Raw genomic sequence first — 20,171 nt, 5'->3', positions numbered from 1 at the left:
GTCCAGACCAGACACATTTATTATTTTTGGAGTTTTCATTACCAGAGAGCACTTCAGTTGCAAACTGGGCAAGACTGCTATGCAGAAAGAGTTCACATGCAAAGTTCCTATCCCATAATTCAATGTCAAAGACAGGCTGCTCTCTTGTTGATGAATTGCTTCTCTCCCCTAATCTTGTTTTGAATTTTCTGCAAGCTGAGCTAGAACTGGCTGAGCAGAATGAGGTGTATTTTTTGCTTTGTTTTAATTCTAAACACTTCTACTATCCCAGGGTGGAATTCCTTTTTTCTATCTGTAAGTTGTTTAACACCACAAGCTTCTTCTCTGGAAAGGTAAAATAGTTAATAGTGGAAGATTTTGTTGGAGAATGAATGGAAATAGAACCACTGTCCCCAAATACTTTGTAATAATAGTATTTAATGCTATACATTACATATAAAAGACATTTTAAAATTAATATTGGATGTCCTTGAAAATTTACTAATTCTTTTTACTCATGTGACACTTGAAATTTATTATAATTAAGGGAAAGTATTTCCATTTAACAGATTGAAATCATGAGTTTTCTAAACCCTAAATGATGGCTTCGAATGGCAGCGAGTGAAAAGGATTTTTCTTATTTACCAGTTTTCTCCCCTAATTCTCTTTCCTAAGTGTTTACTTAACTTTCTTCCTACATGTTTGCTTCTTTTCTAATTATCATATTCTCGTTGAAATACTTTATTTGTCCTCTGCTCTATGCAGCATACATGGTGTTAATTTCTGGGGGCAGCGACATATGGTAGTTAAAAAGCTCTGACTGGGACAGATCCAGTGTTAGGACCTGGCTCTGTGTTTCCCAGCAGCATGGCCTTGGCATAGTTGCTCAGTTCTTCTGTTGTTCAGTTCTCTTAGTTGTGGAGTGAGTGGTTCTAGTAACGGTACTTACACAAGAGATTCTTATGAGGATTAAATGATTTCATGTAATTTCATGTATGTGAAATGCTTTATATAATGCTTACAATGTAACAAATGTCGGGTGAACATCATCAATTAGCAATATTGGACCTTATGAAATAGTCATCTATGTAAGTTTTCTTGTTTCATCCTTCACTTATTTTTTTTCATGTAAACACCAAGGAAATGTTCCAGTGAAATCATGCCTGTTAATGTATAACTTTCACCATTGCAAGTAAGTAGTAACAGTTTACAAGAACTATTGTAGTATTTCTTTTTTTAGTTTTATTTTTTAGTTGTCGATAGACCTTTATTTATATGTGGTGCTGAGAATCAAACCCAGTGCCTCATTTTACATGCTGGCAAGTGTACTATTGCTGAGCCACAGCCCTAGCCCCTGTAGTATTTCTTAATCACTTTTCAGAATGGAAAATGTTTATAAAAGCAGTGTCCAATATTGAGAATTTGATTACTCAATTAGATGCTTAATTCTTTTAAAAACTGGAAAAAAATGGCTAAAGCACAAACAAGATCTGAGGAGAAACCATAAGATAAAAACTAACAAAACATTAGAGGGCAGAAATAAAATAAGAACATGTGAAACTCATAAGTCAGGGGAGACAGAAAGTATGAAGGAGGAGAATGATTGTGAAAACAGTAAATCTGAGTCATTAGAAATGTCAGATGCAAATTATCATCTTCAGCTGCTTTCATCCTGAAAATGTGATAACAGAGTATGCATGTCAAATGTGAGCACCACAATGTAAAGACTTTCACAAAGGAGTTTCCTATATTGAATCAATATACTTGCTAGTCTCAACGATGAAAATATTAATTCCAATATCCAAGACACCAATAATATTGTGAAAAGTGACTTTAGGGATATGGATGGAATAATAGCAGTCTACCAAAGAATCAGAAAAACAAACTTCGGGGAACACCCCATAGAGTCCAGCTCATGGTGATGGTCATCTCAATGGGAGCTAAAATATGAAGTTTACCTTAATTTTCAAAGAAGGATGTTGTTCTCCCAAAGTCTCTAACACCAGGTACATTAAATATTGACTCTGAAGATGGGAAAATGAGTTATGTACAGACGGAACCATGTGAACAAATAACTTGCCTTTATGTATTATTAATTATTATAATGTTTGCTGGATGAGTGAATTACAATTTGTTCAAACATTACATGTTTTGCTGGTATCACTTTTTGTGCTCCTTGGTTTACTGTGCTTACTGTTTAGAAGAGATTGCTGTGAGGAATACCACTGCTACAGGATGTAAAAAGGCATTAACAAAAATGTTAAAAAGGCTTCCATAATCAAATATGGTTAGGTCATACTGGCTCATGCAATATTAAGTAGATTTCTTGACTGTAGGACTTTGGAGATTCTAGTATGCTAGTATTCTCTGTGAATCAACATGAAGGCTATAATGCTAACTTTCTTTCTGTTTTGCTACTGCATAAATATTTAGAGTCTCTCTCAGTCTTGATGTTCTACCAAACACGGTGCCGAAAACCTAACAACAGACTGGTATTCTCAGTGTCACTAATTGTGCGCAGTCCTCAGAAGCACATGATCTGAGATAATTTGTAAGTTTGTCAGAGTTAGTCTTTAAATTTCAGGACATTGTGAAGAAGGTCACTTAGTTTATTAGTGAGCCCAGCTATTCCTTACATTCTCAGTTTTTCTTTCTGGTGGTGTTGCCTTTTTTGAAGTAATAAAGGTTTCTTTTTTTTTTCCCCCTTAGAAGGGGACATCAGAAGAAAATCAGCTGATATGTCTGGTGACAATAAGAAATCAAATGTGAAGCCTCCTAAGAAAATCTTAACCAGAAAAGAGAGACTGTAAGAGAGGAGAAAATTGAATTCAGCTGCAGCTTTTCTTGATAGGAACACGCCCACCATGTGATTTGTGTGGAAACAGGAAAGAATGATTCAAGAATAGATTTCACTGAATTCTCCATCTAGTGCAGAAGTAGCTCTGCATATAAAAAAAAAAAAAGAACTTTACTGAAAGGTACAAAGGTAGATAAAGACAGATACTTCTTCTGTAATGTTGCTCATAGGAGCATTGTGACTTTAAAGACAGATGAATGGGGAAGTTTGTCATCCTGATACAGCATATCTGTATTGGTAAATTTGGGGGTTCCTGACAATCTTCCTTATTTGTCCTGTGAGAGTATTAACATTCCTGCTTCTGTGGGATAATTCACTGAGGACTCTGTTATCTTCTATGCTTAGAACAATTATTCTAAATGAAGTGTTGGCATTCACTTTATGGATGAGGAAATAGGTCCAGAAAATCTGAGGTACTCTCACCTCATAACACAAGACCAGGGATTCACAGCAAAGCCTGCCTTTTTCCAAATTGTCTCTTCTGCACCATGCTTCTTTCTAATAAGTTAACGACTCTCTAGGTAAGGATGAATAGTGGAGTCACCATTGCTGGCTTGTAGTATCAACCTCAAGTCTTCTATTTTAACACACAAAATTCAATATATTCTGACTAGTTGTAAAACTGGACTTCCCAGTTTACAGAATCCTCAATCATTATTTCAAGGATTTTTCCAGAAAGGCAGATTTGTATACAAGAAGAACATTCCTATTTTTTGGATAGGCAGGCCTTGAATATTTGCTGGCTCACAAACAGTAGACACTCCTTAAAGATAAGTTAACCATATCAATGAAAACTGACAGAATGAATGCATTTTACTTGAAAGACATATACCAAGAATACCTAAAACAATAAGAACAATTTAATAATAATCAAACAACAGAATTAAAAGTTGGGCCAAAGACTTTAGCAAATATTTCTCCAAAGAAAATATACAAATGGTAGGAAAGTGCATTAAAATATACTCTACATCATGAGTAACTGGGGAAATGCAAATTAAAACTAGAATACCATACATATATTAGAATGGCCACAATCCAGAACTGACCAGAAAACAGAGACCAAATTCTAGCAAGGATATGGAGTAATATATTCACTCATTGCAGTTGGGAATGCAAAGATGGTATAGCTGCTTTAAAAAAAAAATTGGTGGTTTCTTGTGGCAAGAGTAAATCTTGTTTCATATGCTCTAGTGATTGTGCTCTGTGGAATTCATCTGAAGGAGCTGAAAACTCACATCTACACAAAAGCCTGCACATGGATGTTTATAGCAGTTTTATTCAGAATTGCCAGAATTCAGAAGTGACCAAGATGTTCTTTGGAATGTGAATGAATCATAAATGATGGTACATCAGGCAATGGAATATTATTCAACACACAAAAAATGAGCTGTCAATTTATGAAAAAACATGGAGGAAATGTAAATTCGTGTTAATAAGTGAGAAATCTTCAAAGATGAGGGCACAAGGGCTCTGTGTCAGTGTCATCTATCAGTAGTAGTGAGCACCCTGTTGGCTACTGGCCTTTTAAACAGATTTGGTATATTTTGTCTTTAGATAGTCATATCAACAGCAGTGGAGAACACAGGATTTGGGGTCAGACCTACCAATGGGTATGGGATAATAACTCATACTTTCCTAGTTTTAGTTTCTTGATATTTCATTTTTTTCCCCTTAACTTGTTCTTGTTTACAAATAAGTATTATACTAGATCTCTAGAATTGACCTACACAAGGAATGTGCTCTTTCTCTTTTTCTCTCTACATATATTATATGTAAATATATACATGTAAATAAATATATGTGTACATGTAGGTGTGTAAATATAGGTATATGCATATGTATTTAAATGTTTACGTGTAAAGGAGGATTCATGTGATGGAGATTAAATGAAATACTATAGGGCTGGGGATGTGGCTCAAGCGGTAGCGCGCTCGCCTGGCGTGTGTGCGGCCCGGGTTCGATACTCAGCACCACATACCAACAAAGATGTTGTGTCCGCCGAGAACTAAAAAATAAATATTAAAAAAAAATTCTCTCTCTCCCCCCTCTCACTCTTTAAATAAATAATTTAATCTATAGTATTTTTTATTTATTAACTAAATCAAAATATATTTTGTTCCATAGGAAGGGCTCAGAGCATGTGTCCATGTTATTGAACATTCCAAGACATTTGTGTAGAATATAAACCATTGATGGATTCATAATCTGAACTATTGGGAGGTGATGGAAACTATAGGAGGTGAAACCTAGTTGAAGGACTGGATCCTTGGGAGCCTGATCTTGGGGACTCTATCATCCATGGCCCTTCCTCTCTCTCCCTCTGTGCTTTATGGTTGCCATGAGCTGGTAGATTTCCTCCTCATATTCTTCTGCTGTGATGTTTCTGCACTGGAGCCAACAGACCATGGAACAACACCTTTGAAATCGTGAGCCACAATAAATCTTTTCTAAGTTTTTTTTTTTTTTATGGCAACAGAAAGCTAATTTCCTCTTCAGAAGTCAAAGTTTCAACTCCACAAGTTCCTCCTAAGTTTTTCTTTTGGTTATCTCCAACTTCTTCCCGTTTTCCGTTCAGCCCTGGGGAAGCTCCTTTCTGCATCTGTTACCTTTGTAATTGTCTATTTAACTATTGTAATGCAGTTAACATTTCTTCCCTTTAAATTCTCTGTTCAAGGAGGTGATATGGTTTCTGTCTGCTAACTGGATTGACTAATATGTGTCTTAGCACCACCAGTCCTTGTTAATAATGCCACAGTGATTGCTAGTTGGCAAAATGGTATTTGTGCAGTAGTTTGCTAAATATAGATTTTAGATCCAAGGAAGAGGATTAATTTACAAGGCTGATTTTTTTTTTTCCCCCCCCAGGGTTATCACGCCCTCGATTATACTTAAACCAAAAAATGATGGCATTTATCATCCCATAAATGTGTAGGAAGACATTCTCTTTCACGTAATGAGTGCTACAGGGGTGAAATGACTCACTGTAATGCAGGTAGGTGTTGTTGAAGAGATTCATAGGTTGGTGAAGCCCTGACCCATAAAAGGGAACATTTATAGTGGGGGTTATTTGGAAAGGAAGTATAGACGGATGAGGAAAAAGCCTGAGAATTATCTGGGAAGTCAACATAAATAAAAATAACCTCTTTTGAACATATTGGCACTTTTCTTGCTGTAGAGGCTGATGTCGGGGAGGGCAACTACTTTCCCTGCCAAGGTCCTGCTCCCTCTGTGGCAATGTGATTCTGAGGCATGGGCTGTGATTTCAACACTTGTTGGACCTTCCAGTGAGCGCCTAGGTAGAATCAAAGCCAATGTTTGCATTTTGTATATTTGCATTGTTCATGATTAAGCTCCTAGTAGATTCCAGATGAAAACCTCCTGATCACTGAACTTGGGTGAATAGCAGCTCACAATTATGGAACTATTTTTTTGAGACATTTCACATTTTTGTTAGGGAAATTTACAACATTCTCCTTACATAGAATGTACATTCATAGGATTAAGTCATATATGTGTGTATGTGCGTGTGTATGTGCACACAGTCATGTCTGTGAACAAATATGAATTGAATTCTCTAAAATATTCATTCATATGATTATTAAATAAGTGTTACAATTTATGTTTTGAAAATTCTTTAAGTCGTATACAATCAAAAGCCATGTTTTCTTGTTTGTTTTCCCTGTATTACTTATCCTCTTCACAGGCAAGGCAAGGGCAGGTAAGTGAGTGGAAAATAGTTTGGTGGTGGATGTGGCATTATTCACACTAGGCAAAATGAGGAAACAATCTGAGTATAAATCACTGGGTAAACAATGTGATCTGTTCGTACCATGGAATGCTGTTTAGCCAGAGAAAGGAATGAAGTACTGAGCACATGATAGGAGGTGGACTTTGGAAGCATCATGGAAGGGAAGAGAAGTTGGACACAGGCCACAGAATACATGATTCCATTTATATGAAATATCCAGGATAGGCCATTACATAGAGTATAGCTAGCGAGTAGATTAGTGGTTTCCAGAACTGTGGCAATGGGGAGTAACTGCTAAAGGGCATGACAATTTCTTTTACAGTGATTAAAATGTTCTAGAATTAGACTGTGAGGATAATTGCACAACTCTGAATGTACTAAAAACCACTGAATTGCATGCTTTAAAATAGTAAATTTTAGGGTATGTGAGTTATATTTCATTTTATCATCTTTTAAAGAGACAGTTGATAAAAATTAGTTCTTTGTGTTGAAGGAGAAAAATCATTGCATTTGATATTGTTTGAATTCTGATAAAGATGCACATTTGTTCAGCCTGGATGTGGCATGATTTTGTGACCATAACCCCTTCCCCAGGACATGGATCCCTTTCATGCACACATTGGAGAATCGCATTAGCTGGAGAATGCTAAGCTACTCTAGAAGTGTTTATTCAATCAATAGCTATACCCAAAATGTCAAGCTAAATTCAAGACACTTTGGATTGGAAACTCAGTTTATAGTTGGAAAGACAGGCGAAATAACCAATTATAACAGCAAAATACAGGTGTGTGCCTTGGGAACTATTGGGAATCTGTCTAGTCCCTTCCCAGCTAGGTTTCACATATAATTGCTTCTTGTATTTGGATGATGCTTTTCTGCCCAGAGATCATAGGGAGCTTTCTAAGGTGGAATAACCCTCAAGGTGTAGAGTCAGACAGACTTATGTCAGAAGTAATGCTTATTCAAAAACTAGTCGGCTCCCCTTCAGAAAAGTAATATTTACTTCGGTACCTGGTTTCTTGTGGTTATTTACAAGGCTTATCTGGTAGAATGCATGTTTGGATATCTTCAGGAACTAATCTGTTATCTCTCCTGCGTACCCTCCACTGCTCCACCAAATTCAAACGGGTAGTTTTCTTTGTGTTCAGTTGCCTCAGTATGGAAATTGGTAGGACTTAATAATGGATGTTGTTACCAAATCTTCCAGATTCTTTTTTCTGATAGTCTCAACCCAGAGTGGGATCAAGGTTTGTGGCAAAAGGCAGATGAGAAAGAATTCCTATAGGGAATATAGGGTTGGGAAAGAAGGGTCTGTTGCCAAAGCAAAGCATATGCCTTGCTCCCAGCAGTCCCATGTGGCAGCAGAAAGTAAGACATGCAGAGGCAATGAGAGAAGACCTAGAAGGGTCAGCAAAATTATCCTTGGAGAAGTTTGACATGGAACAGCAAAGAGCCAGCCTTCCTTCTTTTCCTCCTTTTGCCTTTAAACAGTTTTCTGAGACTTTGAAATATCATAGTCATCATCATCATCATCCATTAAAATACCACTTAAAATAGCATTCTTAATGTTCTATTTTCTAAGCACTGTGCATTTTTCACTTTACATAATCCTCACCACAGCTTATGTGATGTAGGTACTTTTTACTATGCTCATTTTGCTAATGAGGAAATTGGGTGAGAATATGAGAGGTAGTCATCAAGGTTATATAACTAACTCTTGAGAGAACAGGTATTTGAACCCAGCCTCCCTTAGTGAAGAATTAAATTTTGTTATAGAACATATGGAAAGTAAGTTTCCAAACATTTTGTATTAGTGGAGTGAATTTCATTCCTGTTTTTCCCCCAAAGTGTATGACATTTTATAAATCTAATAGATGTAGCTACAGGCATACAAACATTTTACTAAGATGTTTTAGAGTGGACTAATTCACCCTCCATTCCAAAAGAATTGTTGCTAATAGCAGTTTTGCAGAAAGTACCTGTCTAGGAACCAGTCAAGAGTCAGAATATGGTTATCTAGGTCTGTATCCAGCAATGGACCAGCAACCTATTTCCTGGCCGGTTTTCATCCCAGAATTTGGATTTGGATCCAGGGGAACTGTGTCAGTGAGTAGCAGCAGAAAAGGCAGGGCATATTTAGAGAGCAGGTGGATCCATGCATTGCAGTATCCAGGAAGAATGAATTCCAAATCCCACCATTTAAATCTCGGGGGAAACTCTGTCTCCAGAATGAATTTGAGCTTCAGCCAGCTTCTGTGAATCCATGCTGCCCTGTCAGCTCTTCATTTTACCCCACCCCACCCACATCCCCCATTTTTTTTTTAGGCTCTCTTCACATTTTTTTTTATTGTTGGTCGTTCAAAACATTACATAGTTCTTAATACATCATATTTCACAGTTTGATTCAAGTGGGTTACTCCAGTAAGATTGGCAGCCATTATGAAGTCCAACAACAAGTGCTGAAGAGGATGCAGGGAAAAGGGTACACTTGTTCATTGTTGGTGGGACTGCAAATTGGTGCAGCCAATTTGGAAAGCAGTATGGAGATTTCTTGGAAAGCTGGGAATGGAACCACCATTTGACCCAGCTATTCCCCTTCTCGGTCTATTCCCTAAAGACCTAATAAGAGCATGCTACAGGGACACTGCTACATTGATGTTCATAGCAGCACAATTCACGATAGCAAGATTGTAGAACCAACCTAGATGCCCTTCAATAGACGAATGGATAAAAAAAAATGTGGCATTTATACACAATGGAGTATTACTCTGCATTAAAAAATGACAAAATCATAGAATTTGGAGGGAAATGGATGGCATTAGAGCAGATTATGCTAAGTGAAGCCAGCCAATCCCTAAAAAATAAATGCCAAATGACTGCTTTGATATAAGGGGAGTAACCAAGGACAGGGTAGGGATGAAGAGCTTGAGAAGATTAACATTAAACAGGGATGAGAGGTGGGAGGGAAAGGGAGTGAGAAGGGAAATCGCATGGAAATGGAAGGTGATCCTCAGGGTTTTACAAAATTACATATAAGAGGAAATGAGGGGTAAGAGAAGAATAATACAAGTGGAAGAAATGATTTACAGTAGAGGGGGTAGAGAGAGAAATGGGGAGGGGAGGGGGGATAGTAGAGAATAGGATAGACAGCAGAATACATCAGACACTAGAATGGGAGTTCATAACCCCCAATTTTTAAAATTCTCTTATTGTTCGAGTTTCTCAATAGTAAATAGCTGTGAACAATACAGTAGTTACTAGAACATTTCTGTGTTAATTCACTAACCCTACCATTAGAAGTGAGGCTAAGTAAAGCAACATTATGGAGGGCCCAGGAAGATTTTTCCTATCCCAATGGGGACAAATCAACAGCTGTCAGCTTTTCTCTCTCTTGTCTTATATGGTTGAGAACACACTATTTATTCTCCCTCCTTTTATATCTCTTAATCTTTTTTTAGAGGACCCAGTCCTGCTTTGAATTTCTTCCCTGGAGGGATTTGAACTGTGTTCAAAAATAATAATAGAAATGGTTACATTATTACAACAAAGTAGGCATTTGAATCTTATAATGCAAGAGTCCAGTATTAATCAGAATTAACTAAATGACTGTTGATCATGGTGCCTCGTTCCTTTCTAGCCTCAGGTCTCCCGTGTCTAGTGCAACAGATTCATCTGCAGAGCTTTGTAGCAGATGGCTGGCTTTTCACTTTCAGAAAGATATTATCTTTGAAAAAGAAGGCTAAAGATGCTAAGTAATATTTCCGGATTTCCTTTCGGTTTGCATAACACATTCTCATTGCACTCAAAAACATTTTTATTTGGTAAAGTGATGGAAGGAAAATGAACATGGTAGCAGTTTACAGGATAGTTTTCTGTCTGAAGGGATTTCAGGCTCTTGAATCACAGCAGTAGCACCAACCCCAGAATGCATTGTGTAAGCTGTTTCCTGGCTAAAAGACAATGGAAAATGCTCCTGATGCTCAGAACCCCAGGGGTGAACTCAGAGCCACAGTACTCTCACCATTCCAGACTAAATGAGAAAAGAAGTCATCTGGATGGGTTTGATACAACCTCAAGACTTCAAAAAAGCCACAAATATTAATGACCATTAATGTTACTACTTCTCTTTAAAGATGCAGTCTTTCTAGGGACTGAGATCTTCTTTCCATAAAGTTGAGATGTTTTTTTTTTTTTTTTTTTGAGAGAGAGAGAGAGAGAGAATTTTTTAATATTTATTTTTTAGTTCTCGGCGGACACAACATCTTTGTTGGTATGTGGTGGTGAGGATCGAACCCGGGCCGCATGCATGCCAGGCGAGCGCGCTACCGCTTGAGCCACATCCCCAGCCCCGAGATATATGTTTTAATTGCTCTGGGCCAGGCTATATGGACAATGACCAGACTCCATTTTACCCTGAGACTATATCATGTAAGAAATGCTTCTCCCATGGAAAATCCCCTCCTCTATACCCATTAACAGTTACCTAGCATAGCATACTTGGCAACACAAATTAACGATTCTTATACAATGTAAAATTGTTCTCTTTGGTTTCCATTTTTCTTGGGCAATGTACCTGCCAGAGATTATCTAGATGTTCATAACCATTCTCTAACTTGTACTGAACGATGGTCATTTTGACCCACTTCCCTTATGATTGGTTGCTGCTATGCCAACCTGGAAAGTCCCATGGGAAACATCAATGTACCCATTGCATTGTCTCACTAACTGCCCAGTTCAGGCTCTGAACCTGCTTGCTTACAGCTACGTCAACCCACATGTGATTTTTGCCTTTAAATATCGTAAAATGCTCAGGCTCGGGGCTGTTCCTTGCAGACACAGTTATGGGTCCTGTGGGGGGCAGTCGCCCACAGTAGGCTAAATAAAGACTCTTCAATTTGGACAAAACTGGGACTGTGTGTGTTTTCTGAGTGACCTGCCCCACAACATTAATTACTATAGGGAGGTGATATTACGTTATGGATCCTGGAGTCGGACATGCTGGATTTGAATCCTGTCTCTTACTAATAAGCATGGGAGCTTAAGCCTTAGTTTTCTCATCTACAAAATGAGGGGAATAATGGTACTCATCCTGAGCGTTTCTAACTAGATTAAATGAGATTATATATTTAACTATTTGCCATAGGATTAGAAGCTTTCAAGTACTTGCTAAATGTTAATGATTGCCCTTTCTGTTGTCATTCTCATGGGTGGAGTCAAAAGGTATTACTTAGAAATGCCAAAGGTGTGCATAACTCAATGTGAAACCATGGTGTATAGAAGGGAGGGAATGGTCTTTCAAATTACAGACATTTCTCACATTTCAAAAGAAAGCCATGCTGCCTTCATTTGAGTTCTGTACTCTGCTTTGCCACTGTTCAGGTGCTGACTTTAGGCAAGAAGGGTGAGATTTCCTCTCTTCTGTAAAATGGGAATCAATTACTGACCCTTCAGGGTTATCTTGAAGATGGGTGTAGCTTGCATCCCAATGAGCTATCTGCAGAAATAACACTTTATTTCTTTAAACTATATTCTTTAAACTTTATAACCACTGGGTGTGTAAAACAAAAGTCTGTAGACGGAGCTTACAGAGAAGTATGACACAACAATATAACACTGCACTATGTCAAAACAGGCTGCCATCTACAAGAGAAAAAAAAATTTGTCTACTTAAGGATGATCAGGACAAGGAAAGTAGATCCCACTTTTGGATAGATTTTTCAATAAACACAAATTGGGAGGATTAATCAGATTTGAGCATGTAAAATGCAGGCCAATAGCTAATGCTGCCCATAAAAATTAAAGCTTGATGGAAAGCAAGCTGGAGGGAAGGCTCAGATAGCAGTCATTGGGTATCACCTCTTTGTCCCCAAGCTCTGTTTCCTTGGGAACAGCTGGAACTTTGAGCCAGAATGTATTAGCTTCTCCTCCTCCTTTCCTTCAGGTAGGAAAAATGTCTTTGAGTGACAGGCTGTGGAAGACTGAGAATGGTTAATTGATTTTTGGGGGGTTAGGGGAGACATAAATAGGACACATAAGGCTTAATGTTTTCTAATGTCCCTTCCAGTGCACAGTTTCGGTTTCTAAAATGGAAATATCCAGCTGCTGGTACCATAGTCGATCTTTTCTATTCTTACTCAAGATAATTGTTTAAATGTTAAAATAGAAATGACTTCAACTCCTTGGGAAATGGGAATTTAAAGCCACAATTTTCTATCTAAAAGGATTTTTAACCTTTGTGAACAAAAATTCTTAGTGAAGGGAGTAGGGATAGGGTCTCAATAATAGTAAGACTGTGTTAATGTCTTTCAACTCGATGAGGTTTTTGCAAGTGTTGAATTCCACTGAATATTTTAAGTCTTATATCCTTATTGTCCTTGCCATTCTACATTCATTTCCAGTATTTTAAAATTCACTTAAACTTCAACTACAGAGTTACTTCAAGACTCCAGTGAATTTCCATTTTTAATTGGGAGTGTGAAGAAGTAAGGAAGAAGTTAAAAATTCATTGAGCAACTTAACTTTGGTATGAAAAGTTAAAGACTGATATCAAAGGCTTAACCATCCCCACCCATATGTGCTTCTGTGAATTGGTATGCACAGAAAGCTACGTCCCTTTCATGGAGAATACAAAAATGAAAACCAGGCTTACTTTAGACTCATGGTCAATGAGAATTTATGTTTATTATTATGACCATAAGGAACCGTGAGGTTTTGAATTTTCAAATTATCAAAAGGATATTAAATCATGCTAAACATCTTTTAGCATCACACAAGCTTGTGTTTGAGAATTGATTTTCTGGATATGGTACACATGGCTACTTTTTTTTAACCAAAATGGAAAAAGCTAACAGCTTTTAAGTGGTTTTGAATGATTTGTTCTGTAGAACTTTGTCAGTTAACTACAAGGTTGGAGAGCCATCCTCTCATAGAAATAATATAAAAGTGTTAAAGAATCCTGACTTCCTCCAAAGTTTTTCTAAAATAGCTTAATTATGCTTTATTATAAAACTACTGCCTACTCATTTTATAAAACATGAAAGAGAATCATATAAAAAAAACCAAAAACTCTTATTTCCATGAATCAGAAATAACTCCTATGAGGATGCATTTCTTATGAACTATTTATATTGTAGTTGTTGGTATATTGGTAAAGTGTATAAGCCTATGTGTAGAAATAGTATAAGCCTATGTGTAGAAATATAACCATACACAATTGTGCACGCTCTTCAAGCGAACTTTTCAGCATCCATCAGTGATTCATCTTGTGAGATTTTATGAGCCAAGTAAAGGTCATCCACTTCTACTTTCTGATTGTCTGACTTTATGGAAGCATATATATTCCTGGATAATTTGCAACAGTATGGATTTGTTCCCCTGCCATAAATTATCATTTGAAAAAAATAGAAATTGAAATATAAAACAAAGTGGAGTGCAGTGGTATATGCCTGTAATTCTAGCAACTCGGGAGGCTGAGGCAGGAGGATTGCAAGCTTGAAGTCAGCCTGGGAAACCTAGGGAGATCCTGTCTCAAAGTTTAAAAATAAAATTATAAAGGGCTGGGGATTTACCTCATTGGTCAAGTGTCCCTGACAGATGATTTTTTTTTTAAGAATAAATAAAATGAAATGAAAAACACTAGACTGGACCACTATAGAACTGTTGTGTTTATGCACATCTCATCTTCACCACTGACTGCAGAGGTCAAGATGCAGTCTCCCTGACCTTGTTGAGAAAAGAGATGCCAGCAGAAGAAAGTAAATGTTAAGGGCATGGCATCTGTTCAGGAGCTTTGCGGATCAGACTGCAGTGGAGTACTTGCATCCTATATTGTGACAAAGACTCTCCAGAGGGTTTGAATGAAGAACTTCTATTTTCTTGGCTCAGAAATTCTGACTTCATGTCCCAGGAAAACTGTATTATCCTGAGCTATCCCAGGTGGGATAGTAATAGTTTTACTGTTGCGTAATAGTTTTACCATTTACCAATATGTTTTAGCATATCATCCCCTTCAGGTTTCATGAATATGTTAATGAAAAAGTTACCTTATTTACAACAAAAATGTTCCCCTCTAAACTAACTTCACATACCTCACTTACCTGCAAAGTTATAGTTGAAATAACAGAAAATAATACTATAAAAATAGTCATAGATTTTAAAACATTGATGTTAACAAAACGCATGAAGATTAAAGTGATGGCTATGAATTTTTCATGGACTTAGAAGAAATTAAATTCAAGGTTGGGCGAGGTGGCACAAAGCTGTAATTCTAGCAGCTTGAAAGGCTGAGGCAGGATGATCACAAGTTTGAGGCCAGTCTCAGCAGTTTAGTAAGATTCTCAGCAACTTAGGGAGACTGTGTCAAAGTAAAAAATTAATGGGGATATAGCTCAGTGGTAAAGTGCCCTTGGGTGCAGTCCCCAGTACTAAAAAAATAAAATAAAAATTAAATTCAATGTTCATTCCTTTAAAAAAAAAAAGTTGTAACTACAGGTTATTTTAAGTAAGCAACTCTAAATATTAAAATGATATACATGTAGATTGCTAGTTACATGAACTTGGACAAGTAACTTCCCTGTGCCTCAGTTTCCTCTTCCAAAGATGAGAAACTAGAGGTGCTGATACACTGTAAGTGTTCTGTGAGGATTCAGTGATATGATAAAAGGTGAAGGATATTTTATTATGTCTGGTACAGGCTAAAATCTCAGTACTACTAGTATTATCCATTCAGTTTAGCTTCTGATATTTGTTTCACATTTATTACTCACTTAACCTTATTCTGTTAATATATTTCTCTATTGCAATGTAATCAGCACATTTGCAGTTTTAATGATTCACTTATGTATTTATTATGCCCTGCTTTTTTGCAAAATAATTTAAAGATGGTTCATATCATATGATAGAGACAGAATGAAAACAGCAGTTATGTGAGTAAAATAAGGATAGGAAATAATTAAAGGGTTGAATGAATGATCTTATCAGGATCTAGATTAAGAAAAGCTATAATATTTGAGCCTTGGAATTTGCTCCGAATTGTCCATGATAAAAGCAAAAAGGAAAGTATAATGAATTATGGAGCTTTTACTGCCTTATAAGAGGATTGTTAAACATACTTTGTGTGTGCGTGTGCTGCTGTCTAACTAGGATATATTGCCTTTACATAGAAGTGTTAAGAAACTTAATTGATGGAGTCTTCTTTATCAACTTTACTAAAAAAGTCATGTTCTAAGTTTTTAAATTTTACTATGACCTAGCCATGTTCTTTTCCTTTCTTATATGCTGAAAGTAAGCATTTTGATTAGATATATATATATATACTATTTTTATTATGATGCTTTGCTGATGTTAACATGGGAATTTGTTCATTTTATATTTCATGGTAGAGCATCTGTTATGGATGTTTTTGAACAAATTACTTTTTCTCTTATCCTTTGATTATTTATTTGAGTACCTTCTTCTGTGAGATAGATTGTAATAAGTGGTAAAATTTCTTATTAAATACTGTCAGATTCCTTTGTAGAAAGTTTGACCTGACTCATTTTTAGGTCTAATTTTCTTTAAAGTTGTCTTTCCTTTTTCTTGATGGAATAGATCACTAGAACAGCTCTTCTTCTTGTCAAGCAAGATTACAGTTATTTTTTTACTCATAGATTTATCTGGCTGAAGGAGAGACAAAAGATAAATTTTCTTGATTTAACATAGAAAAGGGATAGTTGAGAATGTAAGGATGATGCAATATATGCGTATTGAGAAGTTTTGTTACTTGATTTAGATGTTGATGATTCTATAAAATTGTTTTGTTTTTAAATCACCTGAAAAATATGATGAAAAAAATATGATAAAGCAATAAAGGAACTTCTAAAGTGTTACAATGAATGCTTTTTTCTAATATTAAAAATTGCTAAAAATAAACAGAATTGCAAGTGCCAAAAGAGAGGAAAATCTGAGCTCAGGACCACAAATACCACAATATAAAGGAAAAGCATTGGAAAAGATTGATCCGGCAGCTCCCTTTTCTGAGTGTAAGGGGATGGCTTTGATCAAAAGGGAGTTTCTCCAGGCCATGTTTGAGGACAAGAGGTCTGAAGCACTCCATCTGAGCAGAGGTCTGGGAATGCCTGGCAGCCTCCATGTTTTAGATTTGCTACATTTGAGACCTCATGAGCACATGGCATGAGACCTCTCACCAAAGAAACTTCTTTCACTGTCATTTGCTGTCTTCAAAGCCTTTCTAATCTATTAATTTTAACTTCACAAGAAACCTCCTACTACCATTATCCCACTTTTACAGATGAGCAAAAAGGAGTTTATTGGATGGGTTCTAAATTATTGAGAATAAGATAAAATGTGCAGAAGACAGAATGCAGACTTTAAATCCCATTGGATGACTACATGAGAGTCAAATGGTCTAAAGATGACTGTCAGAAGCTTTGTCTGTGATCCTCATAGTAATCAAATCTCTGGCATCCTGATGTGCCTCATAATTGAGTTTTATTTAGTTGGATTGAACATTAACTTTTGAGTCCATGAGTAGATGACTGAGTTTTTAAAAATCTACTTTTAATTTAATTTTTTTGAACATTCCCAAAACCCTAAATAGAATGAGGTCTCCATTATCTGGATTGTGGAACTTGTTGGTAAAAGAATATGCCAGATAGGATTCTGAAGTCCCTTTCATTTTATAGAATTCATTATGGTCCATGTCCAGAGTTCCTTTCATAATAAAGCTCACAGTCCAAGCACTAAACAGGCTCTTCCTTTATACAGAATCCCCTGGATTCTTCACTACAACAGAACTCGGGTCCTTAAATCTGACATGCACACCATTTTAGTGACTTTTTCTTTCATCATTAGTGATGACTTCACAGAAAATCTGGGCGGCTTGTTTTACTGGCATTTTGTACATCCCCTGCTTGAGCAGTTACCAGGTGGCATACAACCTTTGTTTCAACCAGAGATAAATGCCTTTAAACTGTGTGAAATGTAATGAAGAATTGCTTTTCTTTTAAGGTCATTATCTTGGAATATAAAACATTGAAAAATAAGATCATGTGGGAAACTGTAGCCGTATCGTATCATAATTTCAGTGAAACTAGACTGCATTTGTCACTTTTGCTGAAAGAGTGTCTTTATAATGTGTGCGTGGGATTTGCTTTTGGCCTCATTGTAGGAGCTAGCTCTGGGAGTGAAGCCCCTTGTTTTTGGGTTCATTGGCTGGCCTGCCTGTAACCCTACATTCCAACCAGAAGACAACAAACACAGGTTTTATATTGTGTGTTAGAGATGATTTAGATTATGCTAAGGCATTTTTTATTCAGACACTGATCATCGAAAACAAATTTGGAGATCAATGGGAAATAAAAATGGTTTATCGGTTTTTCATAACAAGAAGCATTACAGGGAAGAGTTTCAGCATGTGATAAAAGCCTGTGGCACTGCTATTAGCAAAGCAATTTCATAGTTGATGATTTTCCAGTTTTCTCTAAAATGTTGCAAAATTATCTATACCTTAGTACATTGGATATCAAACAGGTTCAAATTTGTAATACATTAAATTACTTGAATCCCGGTCAATGACAACTATAAGCTAAAACTATGTCAGCTAGTACCTTAGTGTAAAGATATTTAATATTCACAGTATTTATGATTACTAAAATTCATTTTCTTGTTTTCATGTGCCAGGAACACAGTTGTAGCCATATGAATCCACCACACTATGAGGTATGTGCTATCATTTGCATTTTAGTGATAAGGAGGCTGAAGCACAGTACTGGGAGCAACTTGCTGAGGACCATGCCGATGAATGACAGGGCTGGGGTTCAAACTCACACATTTTTAAAGTGAGAGTTCTTACTTCTGAGACAGCCTATGGTGCCTTTTGAATCATTGAAGAAAATTAGGTAATTTCATGGTTAATAATGCCCTGACACAATGTATTTTTTTTTTCTGAATGACGATCCATGGTAACTATTTAAATAAAAATTCTTTATTAGCCACAACACATTTATTACCAGAAATCCCTACTTCTGTGTCATGTTGAATAAAAGTCGACTTCAGTCCTCACAAATATCTTTAAAGTGGGTTCAAGGGACACATTTCCACTGTAGGAAGGTTTTTATACCTGTCCTAGGATACCTCCATTGTGAAAGCACATTGGATATATGTGCTCTTTTTCCACCAACAGTAACAAAAATGTTCCATGAACCAAATGGGTTTCTTTTTATACAAGGTGTACTGAAACCTACGGATCACCCTGGACTCTGAGGATCTGAGTGATGGAGATTATTAAGGTGAATGTATTGAGGAGACAATTGGTCCAAGGAACTGCAGAAGTTCAGTAGAATACATAAATAAATTATTTAGAGAATATATTATATAATCTTATTTCATTTGATAGTTTCTCATTCCATATTCTTCCATTCCTGATTTAGAGAGAAGAATTTGTGCTAATGTGTTAATATACTTCTATTACCATGTATCACTTCTATATCATTTTATGTTTCATTTAAAAGTAAACTGGTTATATAGGTTTGGAATTCCCATATTGAAAACAATTCTTGTCTATGTTCAGTATTTTTTCCCATTGTTCTTTGTTAAATGGTGGAATCTATTGGTAAAATAATATTCTGCAGCTCTGTTCTATTAGATATGTGAGATTTCTGAGACAACTCATGAGTAGTGCCTCTGTAACTGACTCTAGTTCAACATGAGTTATAATTTCTTTGATCAGATTTAGGAGTTGAGTACAGTTGGACCTTTGTTGGATAAAAAATTGTGAAACATAAGCCCTTAATTTTGGCCTATGACTCCCTAAAAGCAGAGACTGACAATTTTTTATAATGCCAGATCTATAAAGTTCAGACCATGATCTTTAATCAAGTCTTTCTCTAGGACATTAGTGCATTTGATATCAATTTATTTCCCCATGTTGATTGAGTTGTGCGCGCACACGAGTGTGTGTGTGTGTGTGTGTGTATAAGAAAGGATATATTTGGTGATTGGTTGAAATTAAGATTTATGTTCAAGAAACTCACCTTATGAGCAGTTGTTTTCTGGGAATGCTTCTCTTTCATAGATGAGGATCCACTGATGAAGAAAAAGCAACGCTGATTTCATCTTTTCCTGATTCCTGTACTCTGGTGCTGAGGCCTTTACTTTTCTGTTTGTCTTAGTCTTGTTCTTTGAGCTCTTTGTGATGATAATCAGAACAGGGAAAGCTCAGTGATCATGCAGTTAAGGATCTGAGAAGGAGAAGCTGGATGCTAGATCAGACAAGAAGGTCTAAATGCACATGGTGACAAGAAAGTCTACCCAGAAAGGGGAAAGAGACAGACAGGAAGCACATAAATGGAAAACAGAAATGGACTCAACTTAAAATGACTTATTTGAGAGGATATCAATTAACCATGACTTCTTAGTGGTATGAACCACTCCCACATTACTGGGTTAGGACTATTTACTGTAAAACTATAGCAAAATTAGAAGTCCAGCTTTTTCTTCTCTGGAGGAAGTTTTAGTCAGCATAGAGTGCATTTAACCATTAATTTATTTTAATTAATTTATTTCTCCATTTATGTCCCTTCATCACTT

General features: G+C 36.5%; 1 protein-coding gene across 5 annotated transcripts in view; it reads left to right on the top strand.

The window, feature by feature from the left end:
- The window catches only part of SORCS1 (sortilin related VPS10 domain containing receptor 1), a gene marked incomplete at its 3' end in the record, with an annotated part of 491,305 nt that overhangs the window by 72,446 nt on the left and 398,688 nt on the right, over positions 1–20,171 (top strand). The gene's annotated exons all lie outside the window — the stretch shown is intronic.

The sequence above is a fragment of the Spermophilus citellus genome, assembly GCF_964194105.1.
Source record: "Spermophilus citellus genome assembly, chromosome: 15".
NCBI classification, from domain to species: Eukaryota; Metazoa; Chordata; class Mammalia; order Rodentia; family Sciuridae; genus Spermophilus; species Spermophilus citellus.
This window is presented reverse-complemented; position numbering and strand designations above follow the sequence as displayed.